General features: G+C 43.1%; 1 pseudogene; it reads left to right on the top strand.

Moving 5' to 3' along the window:
• Positions 1-340: 340 nt before the first annotated feature.
• Positions 341-20,570, top strand: part of LOC111140141 — an 85,307-nt pseudogene continuing 65,077 nt past the window's right edge.

The raw sequence follows: 20,570 nt of genomic DNA, 5'->3' as shown, positions 1-20,570 counted from the left end.
CTTATTTATTTCTATCTTTATTTCTTTATTTCTTTCTTCTTCCATTCTTTCTTCATTCCCTTGGAATAGGGAGTGAGGGAGGCATTCTGGGGGTTAGCAGGAATGAAGAAGCTTAAACAGTTAAAACTGGCGCTCTCTTACCAAGCACCTTGCACCTGCATCTGAGCTTAGCCTCATCTTTTCACTTCCTCACAGCAGCCCCAGCACACAGCAGGTCTTCTTTATCTTTCTCTTCTTTAAAAAGGGCTGCTAGTACTTCAGGCCTTCCCTCCTCCAAACTTGCCACCAACAAGAAAGGCTACCCACCACAGAGGGCTCACCTCTAGCCCTTTTCTTTCAGATGTCCAGCTTGCCACTTTCCAAGAAATGCTATGTGCCTGGGCCTGATCCCAAACCAAGTTCTGACTGCTCTTCTGCCTGTCAAGTAATGTTTTAAGTGCCCTCGGGACCAACCAACATGAGTATCTTCGCCTTAAAGACTCATAGGTGGGGTGCAGGGTGGTTGGTAAGAGAGTGCAGTTTGCTAACTATTTAAGCTCCTTTCTTGCTAAGCCCTGGAACATTTTTTCCCCCTCTTCATTCCTAGGGAATGCCAAAAAAAGAGAGAGGCATAGATGAGCGTCTTTCCTCCCGACAGCTGTAAGTCTGGCGGAGTATGGGTATGTGGAGTGGGAAGGGACACAGAAAAGATGGTGTTGAGTGGGTCAAGTCCTGACCCTGACTCTCCCCCGACTTGGCAGGTATGTGCTTGGCCATAAGGCAATGAAGTGTCTCCAGACATCCAGTGTACTGGTATCAGGTCTCCGGGGCCTAGGGGTGGAAATTGCCAAGAATATCATCCTTGGTGGGGTCAAAGCTGTCACCCTGCATGACCAGGGCACTGCCCAATGGACTGACCTCTTGTCCCAGGTACCTACCTCTTCCTGGCTCCTTTTACCTTTGCCAAGATACCACCGCCCCCTTGAGCTTTGCATTTACTTCTCTTCCTATACCTTGTTGTAGTTCTACATGCGGGAGGAGGACATTGGTAAAAACTGGGCTGAGGTATCACAGCCCTGCCTTACTGAACTCAACAGCTATGTGCCAGTCACCACCTATACTGGAGCCCTCACTGAGGAATTCCTTAGTGGCTTCCAGGTACCTTGCTGCATCGTGCTTCTTGCCTAATTTCCTCGGACTCTGTTTCTGCTTGGTCCATTGAGGATTTACTAAATAGACTATCCCAGTGTTTAGGTTTCATTGGGGGGGATCTCAGGGATGTAGGCAGGAATTAGATCCTGGACTCTGTCCTGGGGGATCTCACAGCTTTTTAGAAGGGAAGGAATGGCCAAATACTGTGATGCAGTGTTTGTGAACACTCAACTCTGAAGCCAAACTACCTTGGTGGGTGGGTATCTCGCTCTTTCAGTTGCCTGGCAGTGAAAAACTAATTTAGTTTATCTGTCTTTATTTTTGTATCTGTAGAATGGGAATAATAGCAATAATGACTTCCAAGTTTCTGTGATGGTTAAATACTTAGAAGAGCAGTTGGCACAATGGAAGTTCCAAATATGTGTTTGTTAAACAGCTAGACTGGGAAGAGGGGACTGTGGGTACTGATATACTTGTGTAGGGTTTCCCAGAGGAGAGGCATAGTGGAATTCCTGGTATACGACTAGGGAACAGCAGACACAAATCCCCATAGACCATATATGATCAGGTATTTTAATTATTTTTTAACTGAAGTAAGTGAGGGTGGAATATGGGGGCATAAACTCAGAATTTGGCAACAGAGTATGATTCATTTTTTTTGTCTCCCCTAATACTGGTGGGTGGTAGGAAGGCAGGGTTTGGTGTTTGTCAAATAAAAGAGTTTGTTAGTCTTTTCAGGACCGCATTACCTTTCTTATCTGAGTCTGGGGATTCCTGTTTCTCTTCAGTGAGCTTGCTGTCACTGAATGCCCGAGCCCTGCCAGTGGTGCAGCAGGACAGCCTGACACAGATAGATATTTTATAAATAGAAGAAAACTGAGCCAACAGAGTTTAAATTCTGACACCTGACCAGTGTTGGACTTTGTGACACTTCACCCACCCCAGTCTGCATTTCTCCTTTATTTTCTTAACTCTCCTGCACCCCACTGCCAAGCCTTGCATATGAGCCTCCTTCTCTGTATAGGTGGTGGTCCTCACCAACACTCCCTTGGAGGACCAGCTGCAGGTGGGTGAGTTCTGCCATAGCCATGGAATCAAGCTGGTCATGGCGGACACACATGGCCTGTTTGGGTGAGTGCCTGCCTCTCACTTTCTCCCACGCACCTTTCAGTCCTAGGCAAGATCGTTTGCTCCCACTGAACTCGTGTTACTCCCATCCAAACCAAGCCTAGGTTTTGATTCTGTATATTTAGCTTTCCCTATTTGTCATGAGTGCCATCTGATTGCCAGCAGTAAGGGGCTAAGTCTGCTTAGCAGTTACTCACTGCATCTTGAAGGACACATACAGTACCTGGATGCATGGGTTTTAGGCTCCAGTCCTGTTGTCTCCTACAAGCAGTTGTTCTGTGGCTTTGGAGAGGAAATGATCCTTACAGATTCCAGTGGGGAGCAGCCTCTCAGTGCTATGGTATCTATGGTTACAAAGGTAAGGAGATCAACCCCTAGGGTTCTGGCAGGCAGGTGGGCAGCAGTAATTCTCCCTGTCTCCTCATGGTACCCTGAGTCTACCCCTGAGGTTTACTTTCTTTCCACTAGGATAGCCCAGGTGTTGTCACCTGCCTGGATGAGGCCCGGCATAGATTTTGAGAGCGGTGACTTTGTCTCCTTCACAGAAGTCCAGGGCCTGAATGAACTCAATGACACCTACCCCACAGAGATCAAAGTCTTGGGTATGTCAAGGCTGTGGCCAAAGGGAGTGCTGTGGGCTGATCCAGAGGCCAAAATGTGACACATAACTGTTACATGAATTAGACCAAAGGCCAAGAAGACCAAAGGCCTTTTGAAATCTGAGCTGAGACTTAGGAGAGATGTGTCCATGGGACCTTACCAAATAGATGTGAACTGAACTATATAGGCAGACATTTATGCCACTAGCATTTGATTTTATTTCCTGCTTAGTTCTTCACTGTATCTCTTTTTGTTTGTTTGTGTTAGAATTTATAATACAGAACTTCGTGTATATTTAGTGTATAGTCTCTAAGTAACACTTTATCACTTCATGTATTTAAAAAAAACAGCCTTACAACAGAATACTCCCAGTTTCTGGTTCCCCATGTATATTTTATGTCTCTCATTAACTTCTCAATATGTTAGCTTGGATTTAAAAGCTGTTGTTTTAAAAATCCTGGAGGGGTGCCTGCTCAGAGGGTTAAGCCTCTGCCTTTGGCTCAGGTCATGATCTCAGAGTCCTGAGATTGAGCCCCCATTGGGCTCTCTGTTGAGTAGGGAGCCTGCTTCCCCCTCTCTCTCTGCCTACTTTTGATCTCTTTCTCTGTCAAATAAATAAATATAAATCTTTTTTTTTTTAAAGAGAAACTTGAAAGATATAAGAAAGTATTTTTTAATCCATTTTTTTTTTTTTTTTCCTGTCGATCCGGATTTACATCTAGTAAACTTTTCTTTCTACCTAAGGGATGCCCTTTACCATTTGTTGTACTCATGGGATTTGCTGGTGTCAATTCTTTTAGTTTCTAGTCACTTAAATTTTATTTTGCCTATGTTTTTGAAAGACATTTTGTGGACTTTAGAATTCTGATTTGTCAGGTTTTTTTTTTCTTTTCTATTTAAAAGAGTTGCTGTATTTTCTTGCTTCCATTATTTTCCACCAGAAGTATGTTTTCATTGTTTTCCTTGTTCCTTATGTATGTAATGTGCTTGTTTTCTCTACCACTGACTATAAACAATGCATGTGACCACGACAATGTACCTTAGTGTACTTTTCTCCACATTCTTTTGTTTGGGTTTATTGAAATAAATTATTTGTGGGTATAGAGTTGTATCAGGTTTGGAAAATTAGTGGCCATAATTTTTTTCAAAATGTTATTCTTTCTTCTTCCCTCCTGTTCCCTTCCCTCCTAGTCCCTCCCTTCCCTTCTTGTCCTCTGGGACTTCCCAGAACTCCAATTAGATGCATATTAAACTACTTGACTTATTTTGTGTTTGTTTGTTTTCCCTCTGTGTTGTATTTTTTTAAATATTTTATTTATTTATTTGACAGATAGAGCTCACAAGTAGGCAGAGAGGCAGGCAGAGAGAGAGGAGGAAGCAGGCTCCCTGCTGAGCAGAAAGCCCAATACAGGGCTGGATCCCAGGACCCTGGGATCATGACCTGAGCCAAAGGCAGAGGCTTTAACCCAGTGAGCCACCCAGGCACCCCCTCTGTGTTGTATTTTGAATAGTTTGTTTTAGTGTAGAATGGGGTCAAGATGGATTTTTCTTTCTTGTTTTGATGGTGCTATTGATTGTCTGGTGGGGCAGGAGGATTGATGGATGAAGTAACAGACACTCAATTCTTTTCCTCCCTTAGGTCCCTATGCCTTTAGTATCTGTGACACTTCTAGCTTCTCTGAGTACACCCGGGGAGGCATTGTCAGTCAGGTTAAAGTACCTAAGAAGATCAGCTTTGTAAGTATGTGTGGAGGTGGGCTATAGGGTCCTACAGCTCTAGGATTTTCACATCTCTGGTGCTGATATCCCACTCTCCACAGAAATCCTTGCTAGCCTCACTGTCAGAGCCAGACTTTGTGACAATGGATTTTGCCAAGTTTTCTCACTCTGGGCAGCTGCACATTGGCTTCCAGGCCCTGCACCACTTCTGTGCTCAGCACGGCTGGTCTCCTCGGCCACACAATGAGGTAGATGAGTGGGTAAGCCAGCCGGCGTCTTTGGCCCAAAGCCTTACCTGCTCTCCCATCTACTGTCTCCCTGTCTCATTCCCACTATTGGCCTGACTGGTCCTCTCTTGGTTCTCTTTGCCTTTCCAGGAGGATGCAGAAGCACTGGTGGCCTTAGCCCAGGCCATGAATGCCCGAGCCCTGCCAGTGGTGCAGCAGGAACCCCTGGATGAGGACCTCATTAGAAAACTCGCATATGTGGCTGCTGGGGATCTGGCACCCATAAATGTCTTTACTGGGTGCTTGGCTGCCCAGGAAGTTATGAAGGTCAGTGTGGTTAAAGAAGGGCAGAGCTGAGGACAGGCCAGGTGCCCTCCTGATTCCATCACTGGCTGTTCTGGGTCAGATTCCTATTAAGCACTGATGACCTCCCATTTCTTACCATCCTTCCCAGGCTTGCTCTGGGAAGTTTATGCCTATTATGCAGTGGCTGTAATTTGATGGACTTGAGTGTCTCCCTGAGGACAGACAGGCCCTCACAGAGGACAGATGTCACCCAGTATGTGAGGGGGCCCCAAGGGGAAGGTATTATTTTGGGTCTCTGCAAGGGAGGTTGCCTCTGATCCTCCTCCCTTCACGTGACACAGTGCCAGAACCGTTATAATGGGCAGGTGGCTGTATTTGGCTCAGACATGCAAGAGAAGCTGAGCAAGCAAAATTATTTCTGAGTGAGTGAACCCATGGGGCACCAGCTACATCGTATTTACTTGCCTCTGGCCAATCTCTTCTAGAGTCTCCTGCCTCATGATGGAGGGTAATTGGGTTTTTTGCCCCCATCTCCTCCTTTTCTCCATACACAGGAAAGCTTGACAATGTGCCTTTATTCCCCCATCTGGGGCCTCCTTTCTTAGATAACAGTAGGTGTTTATGGCTCTAGGATTTGAATGTGTAATACTAGACCCCCTTACCCACACTTAGTCTCTTCAGGGGAAATGAGGACTAACAGGTTTCTTTTCTTCGCTTTCACACTTCGTGTCTCTCTTCTTGGCAACCTCTCAGGTGGGTGCAGGGGCCATTGGCTGTGAACTCCTCAAGAATCTTGCGATGATTGGTCTAGGCTGTGGGGAGAAAGGGGCAATCACTGTTACAGACATGGACACCATTGAGAGGTCCAATATCAATCAACAGTTTTTGTTCCGACCCTGGGATGTTACAGTGAGTAGGTATACCTGGTAACTGGATGAGCTGCTTCTCTCTCTTTTCTCCTATTTTTCTTGTCCTTAATCTTAATAGCTCAGGTCTTTTTGCCTCTATCTTTCTTTCTGCTTTTCCCTTCTCTCTTTTTTCTACCATTCATTCTTTCAGCAGGTATTTGAATACTTAGCATGTCTTTTCATTTCATTCATCATTTTATACCTACCCCCACTTTTTTTTTCTCCCTCAATCTTCGGGAGCTTCTAATGTAGAACTGTGTAAACCAAGTATGTAGAAGGATCAATATGAGAAGTCTTCTGTGTTATTTCTGCCTACTCAGAATCTTTTGTTTCATTTTGTCCTCCTGCTACTCTGCACTGCCCTATATATTTGGAGTACATAGCATACAAAGAAGAGCTTTCTGCCCTTGTCTCGTGAGAAAAGTCTGAAGGTCCACAACACTTTTCATCAAGTCCTCAAGGTCATAATTGTTTCAAGACTACCAAGACATCATTTGCCTTTACTCTTACTTTGTCAGGTGAAAATTTCCATGCTACTTTAGGAAGACTTCCCTAAATCAGCCACATTGTTTTTGTTGTTGTTGTTGTTGTTTTCCCCAAATGATGAAATGCAGAATGGTACAAAAGAGAGAAGTACCTAAGGATCCATTCAAAATGCAAACAAACCAGTAGATATTGGTATTGATCAAAGTTTTCACCTTGCAACTACACTTTAAAACACTTATTTCTCAGGTTTTGCTGTTTTTTTTTTTAATATCAACAGTTACCTGAAAATGCCATTAAAATATTGTGTGAAATTGAGTACTACTTCTGTGTACGTTTAACAGATTGAAATGTGGTAGAGAAGAGAATCCAGCTGCCTCCTAAGAGATTACATAGCTTAAAGCATTTGCAAAAATGTGCATATAATTTGAATTTTATGACTGACGTTTTTGTGTTGGAAAACCTTTTTCATATTAATATTTATACTACATAATGGAATCATTCCATTTTCAAATCAAGTAATAATAATAAAATGTTACCATTTTAATTTTTTTGAAATTATGTTAGTCACCATACAGTACGTCATTAGTTTTTGATGTAGTTTAAATTTCTAATACAGGAAATATTGGTAGCTGTAGCCCCACGTAGCAGATGCTCCTTATAAGATCCTTATATTTGAGGATGGTTGCTATAAACAGCTATTTACAATAGCCATGTATGTTAAGAAGGTGCAAAGTACAATGAAGCATGAAAAACAAGGATGAGAGGGAAGTGCCATGGAGAGTGGTTTGCACTGTGGTAAAGGAAGTCCTCAGTGGAAGGGTGGCATTTTCTCAAGAATTGGATGATAGAGGAGAATGAGAAGGTAAATTGGGAAGTTTATTGGGTAAAGATAACAGCCTGAGCAAAATTCTGATGTTGAAATATCACTCATTGTGTAAGAAACAGAGAGGTAAGAAACAGAGAGGTAAGAAACAGCAAGGGACCATGGTAGGAGATGAGGTTGTAGAAGTACTATGGGCCAACTCATACCCTAAGTGAAAGTAGGAGCTAGTGGAGCCTTTTGAGCAAAAGAAGAGTGTGACCTGACTGACTTGGGCTTTCAGGGGATACTGTTTGTATTTGTGCAAAGACCTTGGCTTGATTTGGGTAATGGCATCCCAATTTTGGATGCTGTTAAGTCAAAAAGCAATAAATGTTGCTGATATGTGATCCATTGTCTCCTACTTGGTTTTTTTGTTCCTTTTCTGCTCCCCCTTGTCACAGCCTCAGCCGTGTGACATTTCTCATAGACTACTGCTAAACCAGGGAGCCTACTGAACTAAGAGTGTAGATCTTGCCCACCATCAGATAAATCAGTAGTTAGAACAACTCTGTAAAGGTTTATTGGGCAAACATATGGGTGACAGCTCCTCCTCCATCCCTACCCAGAAATTGAAATCTGACACAGCTGCTGCAGCTGTGCACCAGATAAATCTGTACATCCAGGTAATGAGCCATCAGAATCGTGTTGGCCCTGACACAGAAATAATGAGAGCTTCTTCCAGAACCTTGATGGTATTGCAAATGCCCTGGACAATATGGATGCTCATGAGTTTGGGGGCGGGGGTGAGGACAAGGGCAGAGTAATACATGTCTTTTGGGGGATGTATCTGTCCTCCTGTCCTATTCTAATGTTATCACCCCCTGTCATCTTCCCACAGGTATGTACATAGAAAGCCATTGTGTGTCCTACCATAAACCACTGCTAGAGTCAGGCATGCTGGGCACCAAGGGCAATGTGCAGGTGGTTATCCCCTTCCTGACAGAGTCCTACAGCTCCAGCCAGGACCCTCCTGAGAAGTCCATCCCCATCTTCACACTGAAGAACTTCCCCAATGCCATCGAACACACACTACAGGTGATCACTTTTGGAGGGAGGGAGAGGTGGAAGAGATAGGCACCTAACAGACTCTCAGCCACCGGACTTGTCTTTCAGGTGATGTGTCAGTGTAACATATACCTTTTCTTCAAATATTTTTCTCTCATTTTACACCCTGTAGTCTAAGCTTTACTAAATGATTCTAACTTAAAAATGTTTAGTTTGTATACACAGAGAGGGATATTCATATAATATGTTATGTATTTTATGTAACTTGTATTTGAGAAAGGAAGGTGTGAGCTTATACGAACAGAAGATTATATTCTTGCTAAAAATTAATTTCTTAGTGTTATCTCTGCTAGTTATTTAATTACTTCTAATATTTAGCCCATATTTGGATTTCCCTACCTCTTGCACCAAATATGTTTAAGAATTGGCATGTCAGGATAATTCTGTGTGTATAACATGCATACACAACAGTGTGTGTATTGTCTAAATGAACAAAGTAAACATACCTATTCAACCAATACCCAGAACCTAACTCAAATTCCAGTGTTTTCTGAACTCAAGGATAACCACTGTATTATGAAAATGACTCTTAATGCAGTCCTTAAAGACCATATTTCAGAGTATGGGAGTAGGAAGAAAATAAGGAGAAACAGAACACAGTTTGACCTACTTGCTTCCAACCCAGCAGTTACCAAATGGATGTATTTAAACTGATACATTCACTACAGTGTGCCTGTGTCTCCATCTCAACCCTGTGTGTATGAATATGTACACATACACAAATGTGTATGAATATGTACACATACACAAATGTGTATGTTTACAGACCTATACGTGTGTGTGTGTGTGTGTGTGTGTGTGTGTGTGTCCATACCTGTAACCTTTATTAGATAATTACTCTATTGCTGTGCCGCACATGTGGAAAGACTGTAAAACAACTCTTAAAATAAATTCAGTATGTGACTCTTGGACTTAACCTCTTCACATCTCAGATTCCTTATGTGTAAAATGGGAGGAGAAAAGTACTTCTCTCAAGGCTTTGTAAAGTATTTATCATTTAATGAGTACTTGACACTGTTTTAACTAAGGTTTGCATACCTACATATATGGTGATTTCAACATATCAACCCATGAGTTATAGAGATTTCATTTTCAGAATACGTTTTCAGAATAAGGATACATAGATAAAGGCATTACCTTGTTCTCCACAGCACTGTGGCTGAGCTGGCCTTTGAACCTGGATCTCTAGGTTCCAGATCATTTCACCAGGGGCTGTTTCCTGACCTTATAATTTGCAGAGGGCACTGCCCAGATCAAGGTCATTGGTTTTCAATTTGGGATGGTAGGACTTGGAAGTTTGAGAGGCTTTCTTCATTTCTTATCTTGTGGTAACCATGTTGTTCCTAATTGCTTCATTCACTGATGGACTTTTTTTTTAAATATATATATTTTTTATTTACTTATTTGTCAGAGAGAGAGCAGGCAGAGGGAGGGAGAGCAGGCAGAGGGAGAAACAATATCCCCACTGAGCAGAGAACCTGGTATGGGACTTGATCCCAGGACCTAGGAATCATGACCTGAGCCGAAGGCAAATGCAGAACTGACTGAGCCACCCAGGCATCCCAGTGGATGGTATTTCTAGTGCCTATAGAAGTCCATTTTGTCTCTCAGCACCATGTAATCTCTTTGCTTTCTCTGCAGTGGGCTCGGGATGAATTTGAAGGTCTCTTTAAGCACCCAGCAGAAATTGTCAACCAGTATCTCACGTGAGTAATCCTGTCCAAATGTTCTCTCACTTCTCTGCAGACATCCAAGCTGAGCATATTGTAACCACTGTATGGCTCAGCACCAGCCACATGTTCTGAATCAACTATGAATGTATGGGCCTCATCCCACTGGAGAGTCGGGACTAGCTCTCCATGCAGTTAAGCCCACTCCTGGGGCCTCTGTGTAATCTTGCCCGTTTTTGCTGTGATTCCTGTCAGAGCCTCCAAGTTTGTGGAATGGATACTCTGCCTGGCAGGCACCCAACCACTGGAAATGCTGGAGACCATGCAGCGTAGCTTGGTGCTACAGCTGCCACAGACCTGGGCTCACTGTGTGACCTGGGCTTACCACCACTGGCACACTCAGTACTCCAACAATGTTTTCCAGCTTTTGCAGAACTTTCCACCAGACCAGGTATTACATACTTGCTGAGTTCATTTGGCAGAATGCATTTTCTGGAAACAGGGAGTGTGCTGAGAGCTCTTGTTGAAGTTAATTCAGCTATGTCAGGCACACCAGGACCATTTTATAAGACCTCAAAAACAACTGAGCCAGTGCTTTGGGGTACCTGGGTGGCTCAATCGGTTAAGTGTTTGCCAGCAGCTCAGGTCATGATCTCAGGGTCCTGGGATGGAGTTCTGTATCAGGCTCTGTGCTCCGTGGGGAGTCTGCTTCTCTCCCTAACCCCACACTGTCACTCCCCCACTTGTGTGTTCTCTCTCACTCAAATAAAAGCTTAAAAATGTTTCTCCTCTGCCCCTCCCCTGTCTAAAATGAATAAATCTTTGTTTTGAAGCTTTTACTTAAATTCAAGTTAATTATAACATATAGTGTGGTATTAGTTTCAAGAGCACAATATAGTGAGTAATTCAGCACTTCCACATGATACCCACTGTTAATGACAAGTGCACTCCTTTATCCCCATCACATATTTTAACCATCATCCCCCCCCCACATCACCACTGATAACCATCAGTTTGTTCTCTAGAGTTAAGAGTCTGTTTCATGGTCCCCCCCCCTCTCTGTTTCTTTACCCACTTTGTTCATCTGCTACATTCCACATATGTGTGAAATCATATGGTATTTGTCTTTCTCTGACTTACTCAATTAGCCTAACACTCTGTAGTTCTATGCATGCCATTGCAAATGGCAAGATTTCATTTCTTTTTTATTGCCAAGTAATATTCCATTGTATACATATATCATATCTTCTATCTATGCATTTACCATTTGATGACTTTTGGGCTGTTTCTATAACATGACTATTGTAGATAATTTTGTGATAAACATCAGGGTGCAGGTATCCCTGTGAATTAGTATTTTTGTATTCTTTGGGTAAATACCCACTACTGCAATTGCTAGATTATAGGGTAGTTCCCTTTTTAGCTTTCTGAGGAAACCCCAAACTGTTTTCCACAGTGGCTGCACCAGTTTACATTTATACTAACAGTGTATGACCATTCCTTTTTCTCCACATCCTTATGAACAGTTGTTGTTTCTTTTTTTTTTAAGATGTTATTTATTTGTTTGATAGACAGAGATTTCAAGTAGTCAGAGAGTCAGGCAAGGAGAGAGGAAGAAGCAGGCTCCCCACTGATCAGAGAGTCTGATGTGGGGCTCGATACCAGGACCCTGAGACCACGACCTGAGCCGAAGGCAGAGGCATTAACCCACTGAGCCACCCAGGCACCCCCAGCGCTCTCTACCTTTCTACCACAAGGGGCAAGTGGCAAGAATTCCTTCTTGCTTATGTCTGGGTAAGTGTCTACAGTGCATTTGGAGGACAGTGAGATTGTAGGAATGTCTCTGAACTCCAGGCTGGTCTTTAGCCATAAGCACAACCGGATGATTACCACATCAATCTAAAAATGGCATAAATTGACCTGAAGCCTATAAATCAAACTCTATAGTGAAAGAGAGAAGAAGTTACAGATACTGTGGGAGAAGTTTGGAGACATGTCTTAGGGGAGAAGTGGACGGTTGATGCTTCAGTGAGCAGTGAGCGCAGGCCAAAGACAAAGGCACAGGAGAGAGGAGCACACTGGGAACACAAATGAGGATGTTTCCCAAAGCCATTGGCTGTGAAAAGCAGAGGGTCTGAATGGCACGAGTTCTTACAAAGAAGGGTTTTGAGGCCTGGAGATTTCAAATCAGCAGGCTTGGCAGACATAGACTCCAGAGACACTGTGTTCCTCCTGGAGAGGACATCAGCAAGCAACCAGGTTCAGACAGCCTGGAAACCATGATGAGACACAATACGTGGAGACACAGTGGGAAGATTATTGGTTCTTGCCATGCATCCGTGAGAGGCAATGTTTGTGGAGATGCCTCGATGGGGGCAAAAGAAACTCTGGGCTCTCCTATCACCAGCATAAAGACCGAGCTACTGGCCAAAGGCAGGATGGTGAGGACATTAAAAGCCTAACCAGCAAACACGAAGTCCCAACCCTAGAAAACTGGTGGGACTACCTTCCTCGGTCCCACATGCCCAGTCACAGGAGAACAGACCCTCCCATAGGGGAATAGAATAAATCCCTGCCCACATCTTCTACCCTGACCATAACATTCTGTAGGCCTTAGTTCTGTATAGTTGGCTGAAAGTCTCCTTTCACAGGTACAACAGAGCCCACCAAGCTACACCTCACTATATTCATTCCAGACACCAAACACGCCAAACGGCAGGCAAGGAGATCCTCTGCAGATGACTGACCTAAAGGACAGTAGACAGGCATAACACAACAGCTGAGGGCACGAAAGACACCGAGACTCCCTCAAGGGCCAGCACTTGGGCACTCCATGATCTCTTCTTCAGAAAGAAATTTCCCTCAGGGTAAAAAACAGAATGGGCTTTTCGAGTACAGAGAAGAAGACAGAGACATAGATCAAATGCAAAGATGGAAGAATCAATTTATGCCGACGATAAAGAACAAGAAATCATCATGGCCAGGCGATCGAAGTGAAACATATACATGTAACATGCCCAATGGAGAATTTAAAGCAGAAGCTAAGACACTCATTGTACTTCAGAAACACATAGAAGACATCAGGGAGTCTCGGACCACAGATATAAATGTGAAAAAAATAATGAGTCACTTATGAAAAGATGTGTTGCAGACTGGATCCAAGGTATAGTATGGTGTCAGCACTAGAGGATCATATAAGTTACCTGGAAGACAAATACTGGAAAATAATGAAGCGAAGCAAAACAGAGTAGGAAGAATGATGGAACATGATAATGGACATAGGGAAATCATTGTCTCTATCAAATGCAATAGCTGCATATTTTAGGAGTCATAGACGAAAGAGAAAAAAAGAGGGCTGAGCATTTCTTTGAGGAATCAGAGCTGAAAACGTTTCTCATCTGGGGACAGAAAAAGAGATCCAGATTCAGAGGCACAGAGGACTCCCATCACCATCAACAGAAGTAGAGCGACAAAAGACAGTGTCATTCACCCTGCAAAATCTAGCAACAGAGGAATTCTCTTTACCCAAATATGTTTAGGAGAATAGTGTGTCTATAGCTAAGTCACTAACTTCAATGCAACAAGCTATGCTAGCTCTAGAAGCAGGCTGGATAGAGCAAGCAACACCAGCCCAAGCCAAAATCCCCTGCATTTCTGAACAATGACAGAGCATTCGTTCTTGAATAAATCAATGATGTTTTAAGAAGACAGAGATTGGGTACCTGGGGGTCTCTTTTAGTTCAGGGTCTGCCTTCAGCTCAGCTCATGTTCCCAGGGTCATTGGCTTGTCTCCCGTCTCAGGTTCCCTACTCAGCGGCAAGTCTGCTTCTCCCTCACCAGCGTCCAGCCGGCCACCACCCCCCCCCCGCCCCAGTTTTGACCTTCTTGATTTTTTTTTTCAAATACATTCATGCACATTGTTTGAAAAAAAATAGTTTACAAGGATTTACTGGGGCCAGAATTTGTTTTTTTTTTTTTAATTTCAACATGTTTCCTTATGGAATGCAGCCATGTACAGAGCACCTCCCACCAACCTCAAATGCCAGACTTTGGCTCTGAGTTCCCTTGTTTGTTCTCCTCTTCTTCAGCTTTCTGCATCTCCTCACCAACCTCCAGCATCTGCTGTCTGTCCCGCTGCAATAGCCCTCTGTTCTCACATTTTCATCCTTTCCTGGCTCCATTAGAACATTCCATTCATGCACAACAGGCACTGTTAGGTTTTTGCATGAAAACTCTTGGGCAATGGAAATGAGAGTGTTAAGGCAGGTTTGTGCTGCAACATATCCATTCAGCTCCACAGAGTGAAGCTGCACCACCTTGTGGGAATTCTCAGGGATCTTAGACAGTCGAATCCTCTTCAATACATTTTTTGGGAGATATATGTTGCCTTCATGAAAGTGGCGCCAAAGCCTTAGAATTGGCTTCAATTGGGCAACTTGTCTCTTCTAACATGATCCACCTTTGCTCATGTGGGCAAATAACAGATGAGTCCATCCTGGGCCTAAGGTTCTAGGGTGTAGATTCTGCCTTTGGTTCTTGGTTAGCTTTGAAGATTGGGAACCGTTTTTGGCATGATTTCTGAAGATGCTAGAGGAATGAGTGTCCTTTCTGTTTAAGATGGCAGACATGTCTTTGGCATGGTTGTGGTTGTCCACTGTGAGCTTTCCTCGGGTGGCCCTTTTCCTGGTTGGAAGTGCCTGATTGTGTGGGAGAACCATGCACATGTGCAGGGCTTGGAGTTGCTCAGTTTTGACTGGGTTTTAGTTCTGACTCTTTCCTGATATTTCATGGGAAAGATCTGAATGTAGATTCTTGCACTTCCCTGTTGAGATGAGAACCCGATGTGGAATTCGATCCCATAACCCTGGCATCATGACCCGAGCTTAAGGCTGAGGATTTAATGCACTAAGCCACCCAGGAGTCCCAAAGATCCTTAGTTTCGATTGACCTTCAAAACATTAAAAACTTGGAAGAATTGCCAATACGTACACAACCAACATTAGTGTATCTAAATATTTGAAGCATACTAACAGAATTGAGGGAGATAGGGATCACAATCAAATATTTCTGGGGACCATGATATCCACTGTGAGCACAGGACAGATCATCCAGGTGGAAAGATGGTAAGGAATAACAGAAGTCATGTGCACTCTAGACCAGCTGAGCTTAGGGGAAACATGCATAAGATTGTGTCTCTGAGGACCATAATAGAAGTTCTTTCCAAGGGAAGAACTAACATTGTCTACCATAGATCCTGTGCTGGAGTCCAAATCCAGCCATAATTAATATAAGAGATTTCAAATCCTATGTTGTATACTTATGACCACAATGAAAACAGAAAGAAATCGAGTTTTCCTTTCATAAGGGAAAGGAAATAGGTAGAAAACACAACACACAACTGAACAAGCAATACATTAAAGAAAAAATCAAAAGGAAAACCATAAAGTACCTTGAACAAAGGAAAATAAAGAAACTTATGGGAGGATGCCAACATATTTTCTGGGGAAAAAATATAGGGATAAATGCATATATTACCAAAAATTAAAGAGACCTATATAAAGCAACCTAAGTTGACAAAATATGGAACTAGAAAAAGAAGAAACAAAATCCAAAGTTACCAGTTAAAATGAAATAATGAATATGATTGTCGAAAAAAGAAATACAAACAATCCAAAGGGAAAAATCATTAGATCTCACACGTGAACTTTGAAAACTTTAACAAACTGGAAGAGCCATTACCTGGATAAATCAAGGAGAAAAGCATACATTTGAAATTATGAGAGAGACAACATGACAACTGATAGAAACGGGGAAAAATAACCTAAAAGACCCTTATACACAATCATGCCAGCAAATCCAATAACCGAGAGAAAAGGATAAAGTCCAATACACATATCAACTACCAAGACTAGGTAATGAAACACAAAATCTGAGCTCTCTGCTAATGACTAAAGCATTTGAAGCAATAATCAAGCACCTCGCAACACAAAAAAAAGCCAGGCCCCAATCATTTTCCTGGTCAACTCTTCTATACTTTTAATGAAGACAATGTCAGTTCTTCTACCCTAATCCAGAAATGGAGGTGGAGGGAGGACTATTTTACAAGGCCCAAAGACCCAATGCAGATAAGGACACTATAGGAAAAAAAATTATATACCACTTTAATAAGCAAAAATAATAAAAATATAATTATTTTCTTTTTCTTTCTTCATCTACTTGTTAATGGGCCTGTTTTCTTTCTTTTTTTCTTTTTTTTAAATTTTTTTTGTTATGTTCAGGAAGCCAGCATATCATCTATCATATGTTTTTGACAGAGTGTTCACTGATTCTTTAGTTGCATATACCACCCAGTGCTCATCATAATATATGACTCACTTCCTTGATAAACATTAACCAGTTCCCTCATTCTCTGCATGTCTTTCATTTCTGTAACCCTCAGCTTGGTTCCCAGAGTCCTGAGTCTCTCCTTGTTTGTGTCCCTCTTTGACTTCTTCCCCTTCAGTTTTCCCTTCCTTCTACTAATGTCCATGGTATTCCCCATGTGTCACGTATGAGTGAAGCCATTTGATATTTGTCTTTGTATGCTTGCCTTCTTCATCTAGCATAACCCAGTCCTGTGTCATTCATGTCAATGGAAGGATTGGAGGGTCATCCTCCCTGATGATTGAGGAATACTCTATTGCCTATATGGACTACAGCTTCTTTATCCACTAGCATTTGGAAGGGAATCTCTGCTCCTTCTACAGTACTTCTCAAGTGGGCATTACAGGCCATTGACACAGGGCATTCACTTTCCTCTGAATAAAGAGAGTTGGTCAACATGGCTATACCCATTACCACGACATGTAGAGTTTAAGTATGACAAAGAGTGCTGTCCAGTGCTCTTCCTTAAGGGTTAGCTATAATGCAGAATGTCACTGTCTTTGAAGCATTTGCAAAAGTGTTTAAAGTAAAATCAGGTAGACAGAGGCCTAATCCCTTATGACTGGTATTTCAGAACACTAAGAGAGAGGACACAGACAGCACAATGCATCCATGCCCTAGCATTTTTCCCTTGAAAAGGGACTTTTCTTCCCTTATTCCTCATAGACCAATAGGGAAAGAAGCTAAAAAAGGAACCTCTTACACATATGATGACAAACATCACAGAGAGCTAATGATCCCAAAGAAGCCTCACTGAGGCTTCTATTGAGATCTTTAGAAATTGCAGAGCAAATAGAAACACGTTGCTCTCTCAGGAGAATTGTTCACCAAAAGGCTGGCATACTGAACATCATTGTCTTTACCCTTTGTGCAGAAATGGGAACTGGGTAATAAACACAGAAGACAAGCCGAGTTCATGATCAGGCTAACTGGGCTCTCTTTCTACCCGTCCTGGGGTTTTCTTCCTAAAGTAGGATTCAAAGGTCATGGAGAAGGACTATTGCTTCACTGAAGCTTGCTTCTCTGATGTCACAGACGTTTGAGGTGATAGCAATCACTCCTCAGCAAAGCACACCTAATCTCTACACATGGCTGGAGTAGTCATGAGTCAGCCAAGAGGATCATAAGCCCTCCCAAACGGCTAGAGCTGCCTGGGTATTTCACCAAGGCAGTTTGGGAGGCGAGTTGGTGTCACTTTCTCCATGGCCGAATTTGTAGTCTTCAGTCGTGACTGTCACCTCCAGCCCTCTGGACTCCTGAGAAGGGCAAGAATCCACAATTCCATCTCATGACCACAGGTCAGGAAAGAGGTAGGACTACAACCCAGTGTAAAGTGAGGAACATCAAACCCTGCACATATGCATGGTCCTCCCACCCAATCAAGGCGCTTCTGACCAGGAAAAGGGGCACTCAAGGAAAGCTCAGTGAATACCTGCAACCATGCCAAAGACATGTCTGGTGTCTTAAACAGCGAAGATACTTGTTCCTCTAGCTTCCTCAGAAATCATGCCAAAAAGGCCTCCCAATCTTCAAAGCTGACCAAGCGCAAAAGGCAGACTCTACACCCTAGAACCTTAAGCCTAGGATGGACCCACATGTATGCAGCCCACAGAAGAAAATGCAGAGCATGTTGGAAGAGACCCTTTGCCCATGTGACGCCATCTGAAAGGATTTCATGCCCGTTTCAGGAAGACAACGTGTATCTAAAAAAGGACGCATTGAAGAGGATTCCACTAAGAACCATGAGCCTTCCCACAGGACGGTGCATCTTCACTCTGTGGAACTGAATGGAGATGTTGCAGCACATAACCCTCTCATTTCTGTTCCCCAAATGTTTTCATGAGATAACTAAACAGTGCCTGTTGCAGTTGATGGGCATGTTCTAATGGAGCCAGGAGAGGATAAAAAATGTGAGAACAAAGGGCCATTGCAGCAGGATAGACAGTGGATGCTACAGGTTGGTGATGAAATGCAGAAAGATGAAGAAGATGAGAAGGAACAAGGGAGCTCAGAGCCATGGTCTGGCATTTTAGGATGGTGGGCGGTGTTCTTACCTGGCTACATTCCATTGTGACATATGTCAAAATTAAATAAGCCATCCTCTGGTCCCAGTAAATCCTTTTAAATTGTTTTCTTTTACCCAAACAATGTGCATTCATTTATTTGATAGAGAGAGACAGAGAGATCACAATCAGGGGGAGCTGGAGAGGGAGAAGCAGACTTACATCTAAGTAGGGAACCTGAAACAGGAGATGATCCAATGACCCTGGGATCATGAGCTGAGCTGAAGGCAGCCACTGAGCTGATGGAGACACCCAGGTAACCAATTTTTGTCTTCTTAATACCTCATTGTTGTAGACAAGAAACACTGCTCTGTCATTGTTCAGAAATGCAGAGGATACGAATTTTGGCTCGGGCTGGTGTTGCTTGCTCTATCCGACTGCTTCTAAAGCTGGCATGCCTTGTCACCTTGAAATCAGTGACTTGCCTCTAGACACACTATTCTCCCAAGCACATTTGGTAAAAAAGATTTTCTCCATAGCTAGCTTTTTCACGGTGAAAGAAACTATGTCTTGTGTTGCTCTGCTTCTCTTGACTGTGATTGGAGTCCTTGTGCCTCTGAATCTGGATCTGTTTCTGCCCCCAGATGAAGACGTTTTCAGCTCTGATTTCTCAAAGATATTTTTGACCCTCTTTATGCTCTCTCTCTTCTAGAACTCCTACAATAGGCACCTTTTTACATTTGTTGGAGTCAATGATTTCCCTAAGTCCATTCTTATGTTCCATCAATCTTCCTTCTCTCTTTTGCTTTCCTTCCTTATTTTCCAGTATTTGTCTTCCAGGTAACAAATTTGATCCTCTGGCTCTGCCAGCTTATTCTATATTGCATCCAGTCTGTTACCAATCTTTTCATCAGGGACTCTTTATTTATGTGGTTTTTTAAATCCCTTTTATCTCTTTGGTACGAGACTCCCTGACGTCTTCTATTTTTTTCCAATGTACAGTGAGTATCCTGGCTGCTGCATTAAAACCTCCATCAGGCATGTTACATGTATGTTTCCATTCAATTGCCTGGCCATGATCACCTATTGTTCTTTTTCCTTGTCATAAATTGATTCTTCCATCTTTGCATTTGATCTAGCTCTCTGTCTTCTTCCCCGTATTCAAAAAGCCCTTTCTATTTTCTACACTGAGAGTAATGTCTTTAGGAAGAAGAGTTCATGGAATGCCCAAGGGCTGGCCACTGAGGGAGTCCCGGATGTTTGTTGCATGCCCTCTACTGTTGTGTTGTGGCTGACCTCATCCATTAGGCCAGTCATCTGCAGAGGCTCTCCTTGCCTGCCCTTTGGAGTGTTTGCTGTCTGGACAGAATATGGTGAGGTATCGCTTGGTAGGCTCTGCTGTGCCTCTGAAAGGAGACTTTCAACCAACTCAACAGAACTAAGGACTGCAGAATGCTACGGTCAGAAGAGAGGATATGGGTAGGGCTTTATTCTAGTCCCCTCCTGGAGGGTCTATTCTCCTGGGACTAAGCAAGTTGGGTTGAGTAAGGCAGCCCAACCAGTGTTCCAGTGTTGGGACTTTGTGTTTGCAGGTTAGGCAGCTAAAGTCCTCACTGCCGTGTCTTTGGCCAGTAACTCGGTCTTTATGCTGGTGTTAGGTTAGCCCAAAGTTTCTTTAGTCCCCATTGAGACATCTCCATGAACACTGCCTATCACAGATGCACTGTAAGAACCAATCATCTTCCCACTGTGTCTCCAGGTATTGTCTCAGATCATTTTTCCAGGCTGTCTGCACCTGGATGCTTGCTGGTGTACTCTCCAGGTGAAACACAGTGTTCTCTGGAGTTTATGTCTGCCAAGCCTGCTGACCTGAAATCTCTGGGCCTTAAGACCCTTTGGTTGCAAGAACTCCTGCCATTCAGTCCCTCTCCTTTTCACAGCCAACAGCTATGGGGAGACATTCAACTTGTGGGTTCTCAATGTGCTCCTTTCTCCTATTCCTTTGTCTTTGGCCATGGCTACCTGTCCTTTGAAGCAACAAC

This window comes from Enhydra lutris, unplaced genomic scaffold (genome assembly GCF_002288905.1).
Source record: "Enhydra lutris kenyoni isolate GAN:26980312 unplaced genomic scaffold, ASM228890v2 scaffoldscaffold186, whole genome shotgun sequence".
In the NCBI taxonomy this organism is placed as follows: domain Eukaryota; kingdom Metazoa; phylum Chordata; class Mammalia; order Carnivora; family Mustelidae; genus Enhydra; species Enhydra lutris.
This window is presented reverse-complemented; position numbering and strand designations above follow the sequence as displayed.